Below are 13,147 nucleotides of genomic sequence, written 5' to 3'. Positions count from 1 at the left end.
GGGGGGAGGGGAGAGAGGGAGGAGGGAGGGAGGTGTCAGTGATGGGCCATAATAATCATATCCATTGTATATTGACAAAATAAAAATTTAACGGAAAAAAATAAATAAATAAAACTAAGCCTAGGACAGCAAGTGTATATTAAAACCTGAATCCCAAAGCCTCTCTTGCCATGTTGGGAAGGACCTTATACAGTACTTCTCACCATGCCCACAGCAGTAAAAGTACTCGGAAAGGCTCCCTTGGTATCACTTATCCTTGGTAAAACTAGCACCCGAGACTTTACCCCAAAATTTGTTAACACCAACCCAGAGGGGTCCCTCTGCTCAACCCCCAAGCCTACATTTTCTCACACTGTGTCCATTTTAGGACTCACACTTTGTCCATTTTAGGACTCACAAAGCTGAAAATCTCCAGGACCTCCACTCTTCCCTCAATCCTAGAAGAAGGATGATCTTTCCCCCAGCAATTATCCTCTCACTCTTACAGGCCTGCTTCACATCCCTCGCACGAGAGCTACTATTATACTATCTGTTCTAGTATTTGCTACAGGATTGACAGCAGCTGCCCCAAAAGATTGTAACATTATAGGAAGATGTCTCCTGGCCCTCCTTTACCTCCTATCAGTAGGACGCTTCTTAGCAATGTCATTGTGGCAATGTGCCCTTTAAATTCTTTTGGCTCCCTAACCCTTTACATCCTTCCCATGTTTTTCCTCCTATCTCAATGCTCCCCCTTACCTGGAACATGGAGATTCCAAGTCCGCAGGGATGATGCTGTTCTCAGTGAATCAGACTGGTCCCCTAGTGACTCATCTGTCTCCCACTTCGTGAGAAACTTTTTGTGGCCACCTCCCTCCCTGTCAATGCAGCCCACAACGTTTCTACAAATGTCTCTTCACTTTCCGCTAATCTCACCTCAGTGGGGACTGTCAGCATTTTGTGGGGCCTTCCCACACTCTGCCTAAAACCAAATGCTACCACTCACTTACCCCCTCCTCATCCATGCCCTAAAACTGGAATATATTTCCTTTGTAAAACTACATTATCCTATTGCCTGCCCCCAACACAATTTCTTGCATAGTCATTTGGCTCGTCCCTGACATCACCCTCCAGACAGATGGAGAGATGGAGATGGGACTGGGACTAACTTCAGCCCCCCTCTCAGGAAGTGCCCCCTGCTCCCATAGGGCACTAAATGTACCCTTTTAATTGGGACAGGGATCCTTCCTGCAACTGGAACTGGCATAGCGGGCCCTGCTACTGCTTCTCAATTCTATCAAAAACTCTCAGAAGAACTAAGTATAGATAGCATCTTCTCCCCCCAGAGACAGGTCACCTCACTTGCGACAGTCATTTTACAGAACCATCAGACCCTTTACTTCCTTACAGCCAAGAAGAAAGGCACCTGCCTTTTTGGGGGGGAGGAATACTGTTATTATGTAAATGAGTCTGGGGTAGTCCAAAACAACTTAAACCATTTCACTGAACCCTTGGATACCCTGACTTATGCCCCTACTAGGACCCCTAACTGTGTGCCTCATCCTACTTTTTGGCCCCTGTCTCTTTTGGTGTTTCTCTAATTTCTTGCAAGAACGTATGCAGGCTTTCACCAACCAAAAGGTCACCAAATTGTTCCTGAAAGGAGGATATTAGCCCCTCAGAATCAGTGTCCCTTCCCGGGAGGAATACAGCCTCCCCACATGAAACCAATACCCAGCCACCTAAATCTTTTATTTTTTCCATATCTTCACCCATCTCAAGCAGGAAGTAGCTTCAGAAGAATGGGCCCTCTGCCCTTTTTCCTATACTTAAAAGGAAGGAATAATAGATCTGCAACATAATCAGCGCCACTTTAGACAAGCCCAAGTAAAAAATGGCACCGCCCATCTCCTCCTCTCCCCTCAACCCTTCCCTTTACAAGAAGCCTCCTGACTTAAACAGAAACCCCTTTTGCTTCCCTGATCCACATTAGCATAATGACCCTCCTTGATGGCATCAGCCAGCCCTTGGGGCACTATATAAGCTCTACCACCCCCACACCTGGTGCTGTCCCCCATTTTTAGGGCAGCCCCAATCTGTTCCCCACTTTGAGCACAGCCCAGTAGATTCTTTTCCTTTAATAAAGCTTGAATGGTACCTGGCATCTTGGCTCACTTTCTTTCAAAAAGTACTCTTTCATTTCCCAGATTGTCTCTGTACTCTGCTACCTCCCTGCTCTACTCTAGTGTGGTATGAGAATGCAAGCTGCTTAAAATTTTCAAGAGCATTTATATGTCTGGGCTTTTATTGTTTATTTATCAAAGGATAAGATCAATTTTATTTTTCACTTATCTGCATTTAAGAGTGATGCATATAGAAAAAAATTAAAAAGTCATGCCAGTTAGGCCCAACTTTCTCTTCAAGTGTTAACTGATAATTTAATGACAAAACTTTCCATTCAAGTAATCAGGTCTGAAAACAAATATTAAACTTCAAAAAAATTAAATAGTTTAAAAATATTGGGAACACAGTGTTCTTATCAGTAAAAGGGCCTGATAATAGCCCTACTTCCCAGGCTTAGTGTGAGGATTAAATGAGATGGTCTTTGTAAGAAGCCTAGCATAGAGCCTAGCAATGAGTCCGGAATGGCAGCTGAAAATACACAGTGTCACTTAAGCGTCTCTTTTCCTCTTCCCCTTCTCCTTTCCCTGGAGATGTATAGAAAAGGAAATGTTGGGAGGAGGCATTGCATATTCTTTCCCTCCTCTCTTCTTTTCTGCAGTTAAGAAGACAAGACTTTTCCCAGTCATGAACTTACCTCTCAGCCTATCTCCAGCCACTTCCTCACCCCCCAACACAATGAACATTCCTCCAACTGCCCAAATACTCCATGCATCTTCAAACCTCTATGCAAGTTGTTTCCCTTGCCTAGAATGTTCTTGTCATTCTTTTCCACCAAAGTCCTATTAGTCTTTTAGCATGAATGTCACCTATTTTGTGAATTTGAAGTACACCTCTGCAGTGGATTGAATAGTGTCCCTCCCCCCAAAGTTTAATATGTTGGAGGTTTGGTCCCCACTGTGACAGTGTTAAGATGGTGGGAAATCCTATTACGGTAACAGAAAAATGGGGGTCTTGAAAAAGTGATAAGTTGATGGTTTAATGGTGGTTATGGACATGGTTCTGATGGCACATGAGAGTCTCTCTCTGCTCCCCCATTTTCTGTCATGTGTTGCTGTATAGCCATCACCAAAGAAGACCCTTACCAGATGTGTTCCCTGGACTTTGGACTTCCCAGCCTCCAAAACTATAAGCAATAAATTGTTTTCTTACAAAGTACCCTGTTTTAGGTATTTTGTTATAAGTAACAGAAATGGTCCAATACAGAAAATTGGTACTGGGAGTGGGGCATTGCTCATAAAAAATATTTGAAAATGTGGAAGCAGCTTTGGAACTGGATATGGAGAGGCTAGAAGAATTTGAAGGAGCAGGCTAGGAAAATCCTAGCTGCTGCTGCGAATTTAGAAGATAAGAAAACCAGGAAAGGTTTAGAATGTTTTAGAAACTAGTTAAACAGTGGTAACCAGAATGCTCTCAGAAATGTGCACTGTAAAGACCATTCTAAGTAGATATCAGATAGTGTCCAGCGAGGGCAATTGTCGGAATCCTGCTGACATAGCCAATTGTATTGTCAGGTTAGGGCTCAGGCTCACAGACCCTTCAAACCCACTGTATAGACTGGGTCACAGATCCTTCATATGCCTGGTTGGGCCACCAGACCCCTCACATGCCTGGCTGGGTCACCAGACCCCTCACATGCAGGTCCACAAGCTATGTAATTGGGAAAGATCCTGGGAGCCTTGGCAGACAACATGAGCTCAGTCTTCACCTTCCTCAGCAGCAGCAGCAGCAGTGGTGTTGGCCTCCTGAAGGGTCCTGGGGGCCCTGGTAGCAACAGCTTGCAGCAACAGCCTCCAGCAGCAGTAGTGGCCTCCCCATAGCCTCCCCCAGGGCATCCCGGGGGCAGGGGGCCCTGTGGATCAGAGCCATTCATCCTTTATACTTAAGTCCTATAAGCCAGGACACCTGGGTGCGAGTCAGACAACCCAGGAACACCTAGGTGCCCACAAGCATCTGCATCAATCAGTCAAGGAACACCTGGGGGCATATTTCCATCAAAAGCTCAGCAAGATTCTGAACATCTGAGGGGCCCTTACTATTTTCCTATATTTTCCCTACAGATGGAAATAAGGATTTTATTGGAAACCGGGGCAAAGATCACCCTTCCTATGAATTGTCAAGGAACTTGACTGTATTCTGTTCATGCCCAAAGGTTTTATGGAATGTGGAACTTCAAGATGCTGAACTAGGGTATTTGGCAGAAAAAAATTGCTAAGCAGAAAAGCACTCAGGAAGTTGCATGGCTACTTGCAATAGTCTATGCTGAGTTATGGCAGAAAAGTCATAACATAAGGTCAGAATTTACAATTCAAAAAAAAGCAGATGGCAAAAAGTTAGTAAACTTTCAGCCTGGCCATGTGCTAGAGAAGCAGAGAGCATTTTCAGGAGAAAAATGTAATGGTGCAGCACAGTGACCATTTGCTAAGGAGATTAGCACAGGAAGAAAGGGATTATCACAAGAAGCGGGAAAAGGACCTGAAGGCATTGTAGAAATTTCTGGGGCCAATCCTTCCATTACAGGCTCAGAAGCTTAAAGAGACAGAATGGTCTCAGGGAACAGGCCTGAGGCACCCTCTATAGGCTCACTGCTCAAAGCCACCTTGGGAAGCTGCTTCCTGAATCAGCACCTCAGCTGCTTTGGCTCCAGCTGTGGCCTGGAGCCACACGTGTGGCTTTAAAAGATACAAGTTGGAAGCTTTAACAGCACCCACATGTTATCTAGAGACTCACAGAATGCCAGAGAGCTGTGGGGGCTTGGGAGCCCCCACCCTGATTCCAAAGAATGTGCAGAAAAGCCTGTGGGCCCAGGAAAAGATCTGTCACAGAGGTGGAGTCACCACATAGAGTCTTCACTAGAGTGATGCCAAGAGGAAATGTGGGGTTGGAGCTGCAGCAGAGAAACCCTACCAAGGCCCTGTCTGGTGGAGCCATGACAGAAGGATCACCATGGAGACCCCAGAATTTGTGGAGCTGCCAGCATGCAATGCCAACCTGTGAGAGCTGAAGCATGGCCTCAGGCCAGGAAAGCCACAGAAGCACAGCTGGCTGAGGACTTGGAGATACAACCCTGGTACAAGCATGCAGAAGATGTCAAACATTGAGTCAAGGCACATGATTCACCAGCCGTAAGATTTGATGCCTGCCCTGCTGGGTTTCAGACTTGCTCAGGAGTTGTTAACCCTTTCTTTTGGCCTTTTTCTCCTTTTTTGAATGGGTATATGTACACTATGCTTGTCCCACCCCAGCGTTGTATCTTGGAAGTAGATAACTTGTTTTGGTTTTACAGATGGGACTTTGAACTTTAAACTTTTGAGCTGAAACAAGTTGACTTTGGGGATGAAATGAATGTATTTGTATATGAAAAAGGGCATGAGTTTTGGGGGCTAGGGTAGAATGCAGTGGATTGAATTGTGTCCTCCCAAAGTTTAATGTGTTGGAGGCTTGTTCCCTACTGTAACAGTGTTAAGAAGGTGAGAAATCCTATTATGGTAATTTAAAAGTGGGGCTTGAAGAGGTGATTAAGTCGATGGTTTAATGGGGGTCATCGGCATGGTTCTGAGGGCTTTAAAAGGAAATCACATGAGACTATCTCTCTGCTCACCATTTTCTGCCATGTGAGACTCCTGCATTGCTGTTAAAGCCACCACCAAAGAAGATCCTCATCAGATATGTTCCCGGGACTTTGGACTTCCCAGCCTCCAAAACTGTAAGCAATAAATTTTGTTTTCTTACAAAGTACTCAGTTTCAGGTACTTTGTTATATGCAAGAGAAATGGACAATACCACCTCTGTCAAGCCTTCTAAGCTTCTTTGTCATCTTATGCCTTATAGCTCTTTGCACTATGCTTTCTTAAGTCACAGATCACTTTGGAGTTTGATGATGCATTGTTTTTTTTTTTTTGTCTTTTTTCGTGACCGGCAACAGATCGCAACCCTCAGTGTCGCGCCCGTACCGGACCGGGACCGGCCACAGGATCGCAACCCTCGGTGTTGCCCCCGCACCTCGCTCAGCCAGTGAGCGGCCGGTCTGTATGTGGGATCCAAACCCTCGGCGGGAGCGCCACCGCGCATCCCAAGAGGCGCACTATAGCAGTGCGCCACCGGGCCGGCCCTGATGATGCATTGTTATGTTTGTATTTCCTAAATGAATGTGAGTCCCTCCAGGGTAGGACCCATCTCTTATGCCACCAGGTTTAACCCAGTGTCTGGCACTTAGTATACGATAAGATGTTTGTAATTTAAGTGAATGGACATTCATCTTTCCAACTCCCCCATAAATTCCATCCTTTCTCATTCATATCAAATCTCCTATAATCTCCATTGCAATGTTTATTGCTCTCAAAACATGAAAGACAGTCACTGACACCCTGCCTCAGTTTTGCTGCCACTAAAGCAGACTCTGAAATAAGGATTTTTAATGCAAGTAATTTATTTGAGAAGTGACCCCAAAAACACCAGAGGGGGAGTGTGGAAAGTGAGTCAAGGAAGAGCCAATAGCTGACCAGTTTAGCTCAATTGGTTAGAGGTCAGTGTTATAACACCAACACCAACGTCAGCCTCCAGAAAAAAAAAAAGGAAGAACCAATAAAGGGTGAGTTGTCATGTGGATGACGGACTAATTCCTGTGGAAAAACTGTTTAAAAGAGAATTTCTTCAACCAAAGAATAAAGGAGCTAAAGAATTTATCCAACAACTCCAGATTCCCTAGCTCTTCCACCTGCCATGTGCACAGACAGAGTAGCTACCCTTAGCTTTGGAGGAAATATTGAAGAGATGAAGACTTGGCCTGATTCACGGAAGTGGCAAGGCTTGATTCCGTTCTGGGAGATAAGAGGGGACCACAGACGACAATGCCCACCTTGGGCATTGATTCCCCGCTAGAAGCTTTAGTAGAGCCCCATCAGCAGCAAGGTGCTGATTTTGACACACTGAAGGTGACAAACATAGAATTTAAATCGCAAAAATTCCTTCCCAGAGATAGCAAGCCAACAAGGCCAGGATAAAAAAGGAGTTTTACAGCAGCTGCTCCTTATTTATAGTTTACTTCTAGGATCATGGGCTATGAAGATATATAAATGGATCATCTAGAGAAGAATGTTGCGTACCAACAGAGGTGACCCTGTCTCAGTGGTCTCAAGGGAAGGGTATTTTTCTTTGATAATCTACTCCAATATTTAAATGTCCTTGACTTTGAACAGTAAAAATATCTCACATTTACTGGACATTACTGTGCATCAGAGTTCAAAGATGAGCTCATTTGATCTTCCCAACCACCTCATGAGGTAATTACTGCTGTTATCTGTATTCTTCATATGGGAAAACTGAAGGTCAAAAGAGTGAAGATGTCTGCCCAAGGTTATCTACTGCTAGCAGCTGTTTACAGCTGGGATTTTAACCTAAGTCTTTTTAAATCCAATATTCATATCCTTAACTTATATTTATTAAATTTATTATTGTGTGTACTTAATAAAGAGGAAGGCCCAGTTGTCCATATAATCCTTCTGCAAATACTCTCTTCTTTAAGCTATGTGAAAGAAGCAAAGACATAAAAAGTTACATATTGTATGAGTCCAGCTACATGAAATATTCAGAATAGGTAAATCCACAAAGACAAAAAGCAGATGGGTGGTTGTCAGGAGCTGGTGCAAGCAAAAAATGGACAGTGATTGCTTAATGAGTATGGGGTGTCACCTGGGGTGTCAAAAATATTTTGTAACAAGATAGAAGGAGTGGTTGCCCAACACTGTGAATGCTGTAAGTATCAATGAATTGCACACTTTAAAATGGTTAACTTTATTTATGTGAATTTTACCCTAATATAAAGAATTAATCGAAGATAAATATACTGGTCAATCATCATTCTATCAGCAAAGATAATCAGAGATTACTATATTAAGATGAGTTTATTCCAGCTAAAAGCAAAAACAAAAAAAAAAAAACACAAAACTTGATGCTTTAATTTTTCTGTAAACTAATCTTTTCTCCTCATTAACCAGACAGCTGTCTAACTACTGGTTCTACATCCAAATTATCTTTAAAGTAAGAAATGAAATACTATGAAATTTTACACAAGCATTCCAGGCACTATACCATGTTTCATTATAAATTTATATTTACCTTTTAGGTTTATATAACAAAAATAAGAAGAAAGAAGAAAGGAGGAGGAGGAGAAGTAAAGGAAGAAGAAGAAGGAGAAGCAGCACAACAGTAACATCATTAACGATCATCATAATATCTAACATTCCTTAAGCCATTAGTATTGCCAGAAATTGAGCTAAGTGCTTGACAAGCATTATTATTCAAGCTTCATAGTAACCAGTGAGGTATTATTATTATCCTAATTTTTCAGATGATGACACTGCGATTCATAGAAGTCAGACAACTTGACCAAGTTTACAATCTAGTAAAACACAAAGTCAGGTTTTCATCAAGCAGATTGTGCCCAGCAGCATATGTGGTTAATCTCTCTGTTAAATTGCTATACATAAAGCTTTGGTGGGTTTGCTAAGCTTTGTTTAGTCTTCTGATGTCAGATACTATAAGCACTAACACAACTGAGTTTATAGGCCAAAAAGTGAGGGCCAGACCATGTTCAGTGGTAGCCCAGAGTCCTAAAAAAGCCCAGATTTGGTATGTTGATCAGTTGACATACCCAGACAATGTTTCTATCTAGTTGTTAATGTTAAATTCATGAGCCTTTAACATATTGGGATAGATATGCCCAAACTAGGAAGTCTATTTAAAAATTACCTCTCAATAAATATTCTTTTATTTAATAATTTATTTAGTTAATCACTAAATTTTTTGAGTAATATCTATAAATAGGTTTTCTGATTTTAGACACATATCTCAATAAATATATTTATAGATATGTATTCGATTTTGACAATAAAGGCATCAGCAATATGGGGCATCATATTGCCCTGGACAGCTGTTCTGATCCACTTTGCCCTTAGAGTGCTGGTGAAGAGATAAAACTTTTTACATGTTTTATACAAATTAACAATATGTATGCTATTTCTTAAAGTTGTTGTAAAATAAAGCTTCCATTTATTCAACCCTTTTAAGCATTAGCTTATTGAAACTTCTATGGTGCCAGATGTGCAGCTGGTTTGAAGTCTTATTATAGAAAATGAGAACAAAACAGTAACAATTTATGGAAATTGAAGTACCCAGTTCCCACTTGGAATTCATTATCATCATTGCTGTGACTATTTGAATGCACATTTCCCACGTATACCTCACTTAATGTTAAAGAAAGATTCAGAAGAAAGTATACTGGTCTACCCAGATACGCCATAGTACAAATTACCTTTCATCTGAAACTCATCAAGGAAAATACTGATGACCCAGAATGCTTGGGGGAATGACAGTCCTGATTAATTAAATACTCTAGATTGTAAGAAACCCTTTTAAATTTCCATAGGGGCTGAGACATTCCTTAAGCAGTATTTGTGTTGACTTTACTGCATTAGTAAATATAGCAAAGGAAAATGATAATCATCTTTTTTTGTGTGTGTGTGGCTGGCCACAGGGATCAAACCCTGTACTTTGGTGTGAATGTGAACATGATAATCTTTGAGCACTGAGAATTTTGCCAATTTCTAAAAATAGTTTTTAATATTCACACCCTAATTAGCACAAAGTAGGCACTCAAAAAATGTGTCGATCAATAGGGGATATTCTCAGTGCTGGTAAACAGGCCAAAAAGATTGCAATAGATTTTGTTCCCAGGATATTTCCTAAAGTTCATTGACTTGTTTACATGTTGTTTATCTCTTCATATTTGTGCTGGGAAGGAGACTATGAAATTCTAAGTTCTGCTTTGCTCATAATGCCCTTCTGAGAGCAGCAGCCTCAAGAGACACTTTCTGCAAAAAGTTGATACGGCTCACACCACATGTGCTGTGTGAAACCTGCTACTGTGGCCTCAGAGAGAGTGCCCAAGTTTAAGACAAGTTACCAAACAGTATGGACCTGAGGAGGCCACTATCTTTGAGGTGGCTTACACGAAACTTGCCAGACCAGGGACACCACTCTAGGTAGTGATAAATAGACCAAATTGGATTATTTTTTCTCAAGAAGTATTAATCTCACTCTTGGAAATCGGGGGTCCAAAGTGAGTAAATAGTTGAAGATTCTGTGATGCTTTGCATTCTTACAACAAAGTCCCATTACCTAAAATCACAACACACACAAAAGAGGAATATTGAATAATACATATGGGTTACTTCTGATCAATCAATTTTTAGTGATTAGTCAATTTAAACACAATCAATCCATATTTTATCATATAGACAAAATGGGGCACTGGAAAGAGCATAGGTTTTGGAATCAAAATCATGTTTAAATCCAGATACTTTGACTTTACCTTTGATAAAATATCAGGTAATATCAGACAAGCTATGAGGACCCCCACTGAGCCTCAGTCTCCCATCTTTATAATGGGTATAATAATTCTTACTTCACAAGTTCTTACAAGGAAAGGACCTAGTACAGGAGTCTGTCACACAGCTGGAACTCAAGAATATTTGTTCCAGTCCTAAAGTAGACAAAAATGTTGAGAGTTCAGAAAAGGAGGCAAGAGATCTTAAAATGGTAACAATTATTATTATTTGAATATTAATATTGGACTGTCTTTATAAGTAATTCTCAAAATCAGGTCACACTTTCCAAGTCTAACAAATGGAATTCAGAATGAGAACATAGTTTGTTCTTCTATCCATTTCCATAAGAATCCAGGAAAATCAGAGGGAAATCAAAACATGACCAAAAAGTATGACTTCTTAAAAACTTTTTTTCCTAACTTTCTCAAACTTTTCATAGATTCACCTTTGGTTTCAGCTAAAACTTTCCTACTTTGTGTAAATGGGCCCATCCCATTTCTCCAACTGTAAATCTGGCTCAAGATCTCAGAACAGAATCCTTTCCCCCTAGGGCCTTCACTTTCCATTTAATACCCTCTGCTACTTTTCTCCAAAATCCCTGTAACAAATATCAACTTACATGCAAAGAAAGCAAGCAGAGTTTCAAAATGGGCCAGGGGCAGCATTCTTAAAAATAACTCTGAGGACTAACTCATGTCCAATATAAACACGAGCAGAATTCAGAATAGTTATATTGTAGGATTTGTACATTTATCTGCTCTTTGAAAAGGTAAAATAAACATGAAAAATTCCATAAAATCTAAACCAAGTCACCTGCCATCACTACCACTCTGCCCTTTCCAATAAACATTTGCTGGCAGAGGCAGCAGGGAAGTCTAAGTTTCTTGCCTCTTGAAGTGACAAGCACATTCTTTCCTCATTCACCAAGCTGCTTTTCTCCCTCTGAAGCTCCAGCTGTTCTCAAAACCCAGACATTGTTCCCTTCACTGGCTGGCCTCTGGCTCTAGCTCTCAGCCAAGACTGCTTCTCCCTGAAACCTCTCAGGGACACTTACAGCCAGGACTTGGAAGACTGTGCCTACTTAAAGTTAGTTGGGTTTTTGGCGGGGAGAGACAGGAGGAGAGAGATGAATGGGAAATACTTTGTGTCAGCACAAAAACTCAAACAATTGTGTTTGGACAATGCCTGATGCTTTGGTGCTGCCAAATGATGGTTGATGATTCTCAAGGTGGTTTTCAGACTTTGAGACTATGGAAAGTTTTTTCACCGTTGTTCACAGCCTGAGACCCCCAAGTTCTGCTGTGAAAAATACAAAATACTCACAAGATAAATATGTCTATTATGACTACAATTCTTTCAGTGATCATATGAATGTGGACACCCATAGGACCATGAGATACTTTGGGGAAAATTTTTTAAGCTCATTCATTTATATGGCTCCACAATGAATTCATTCTTCCTCAGAGATTTTAAGAAGTGAATTATTTGTTCCTCAAAATTAATATTGTTCTTCCTTTGGCCTTAAGTGTGATAGAAGTGGAAGAAAAGGGATATATAGGCAAATTTATTCACTTCGAAATCCAAGGAAATCAATAATCAAGAAAAGGCAAATAACTGGAAATTTTTAGAAATTCTGTTTTTTTAAAAATGTTAAAGCTACCATGTTCAAACTATCCTGACCTGGTAAGTTACCAAGAATGATTTTTTTCTAACTCCACACATAGCTGTTAACCACTGCCTACAGTGCTCCTTGAAAGTACAACACATTAACTTGTCATTACATTCAGAAGAGGTGTTAGCCAAAGATTAACAAACTGAATTAGAATGAAGATTGGGTGAAGTGTGAAAGGGACCTTAAAAAAAGAGGTTTAAACAAAACTGTAGTTTCTTCTCATTCTTATAACAGTATGGCTGCACACAGTCCAGAGCCAAAACTTCTGGCTCTTTCTATGTATTTGTTATACCATCCAAGGACATTTCTGTCATCTATATGGTCCAAGATGGTTTCCATTCCAGCCAATGAGAAGTAGGAAAAGGGAAAGAGAAAAGGAAGAGTTCACCACTTCCCTTTAAGAATATGACTCAGAATTTGAACATATCGGGCCGGCCCAGTGGCGCACTGCTACAGTGCGCCGCTTGGGAAGCGCAGCGGCGCTCCCGCCGAGGGTTCGGATCCCACATACAGACCGGCCACTCACTGGCTGAGCGAGGTGCGGGGGCAACACCGAGGGTTGCGATCCCGTTGCCGGTCACAAAAAGAGAGACAAAAAGGAAAAAAAAAAAAAAAGAATTTGAACATATCAATTCCACCTACATCCCACTAACCCTAACATAGTCACATGGCCGTTGTCTGATAAAATATTACCTTTACTTGGGGCATCCATGTGCCAGCTAAATATCAAGAATTCTATTAATTTAGTACAAGAATTGATAAACTATAGTTGGTAAAAATCTGGTCCACTGCCTAGCTTTAGGTGAGCAGGCTAAGAATAATTTTTTACATTTTTAGCTGGTTAAAAAAATTTAAAAGAATAACATTTTGTGATGTGAAAATTATATGACATTCAAATTTCAATGTACATTAATAAACCTTTAATAGA

This window comes from Galeopterus variegatus, unplaced genomic scaffold, assembly GCF_000696425.1.
Source record: "Galeopterus variegatus unplaced genomic scaffold, G_variegatus-3.0.2 Scaffold787, whole genome shotgun sequence".
In the NCBI taxonomy this organism is placed as follows: domain Eukaryota; kingdom Metazoa; phylum Chordata; class Mammalia; order Dermoptera; family Cynocephalidae; genus Galeopterus; species Galeopterus variegatus.
The sequence above is the reverse complement of the archived record's forward strand: the minus strand, read 5'-3'. Positions refer to the sequence as shown.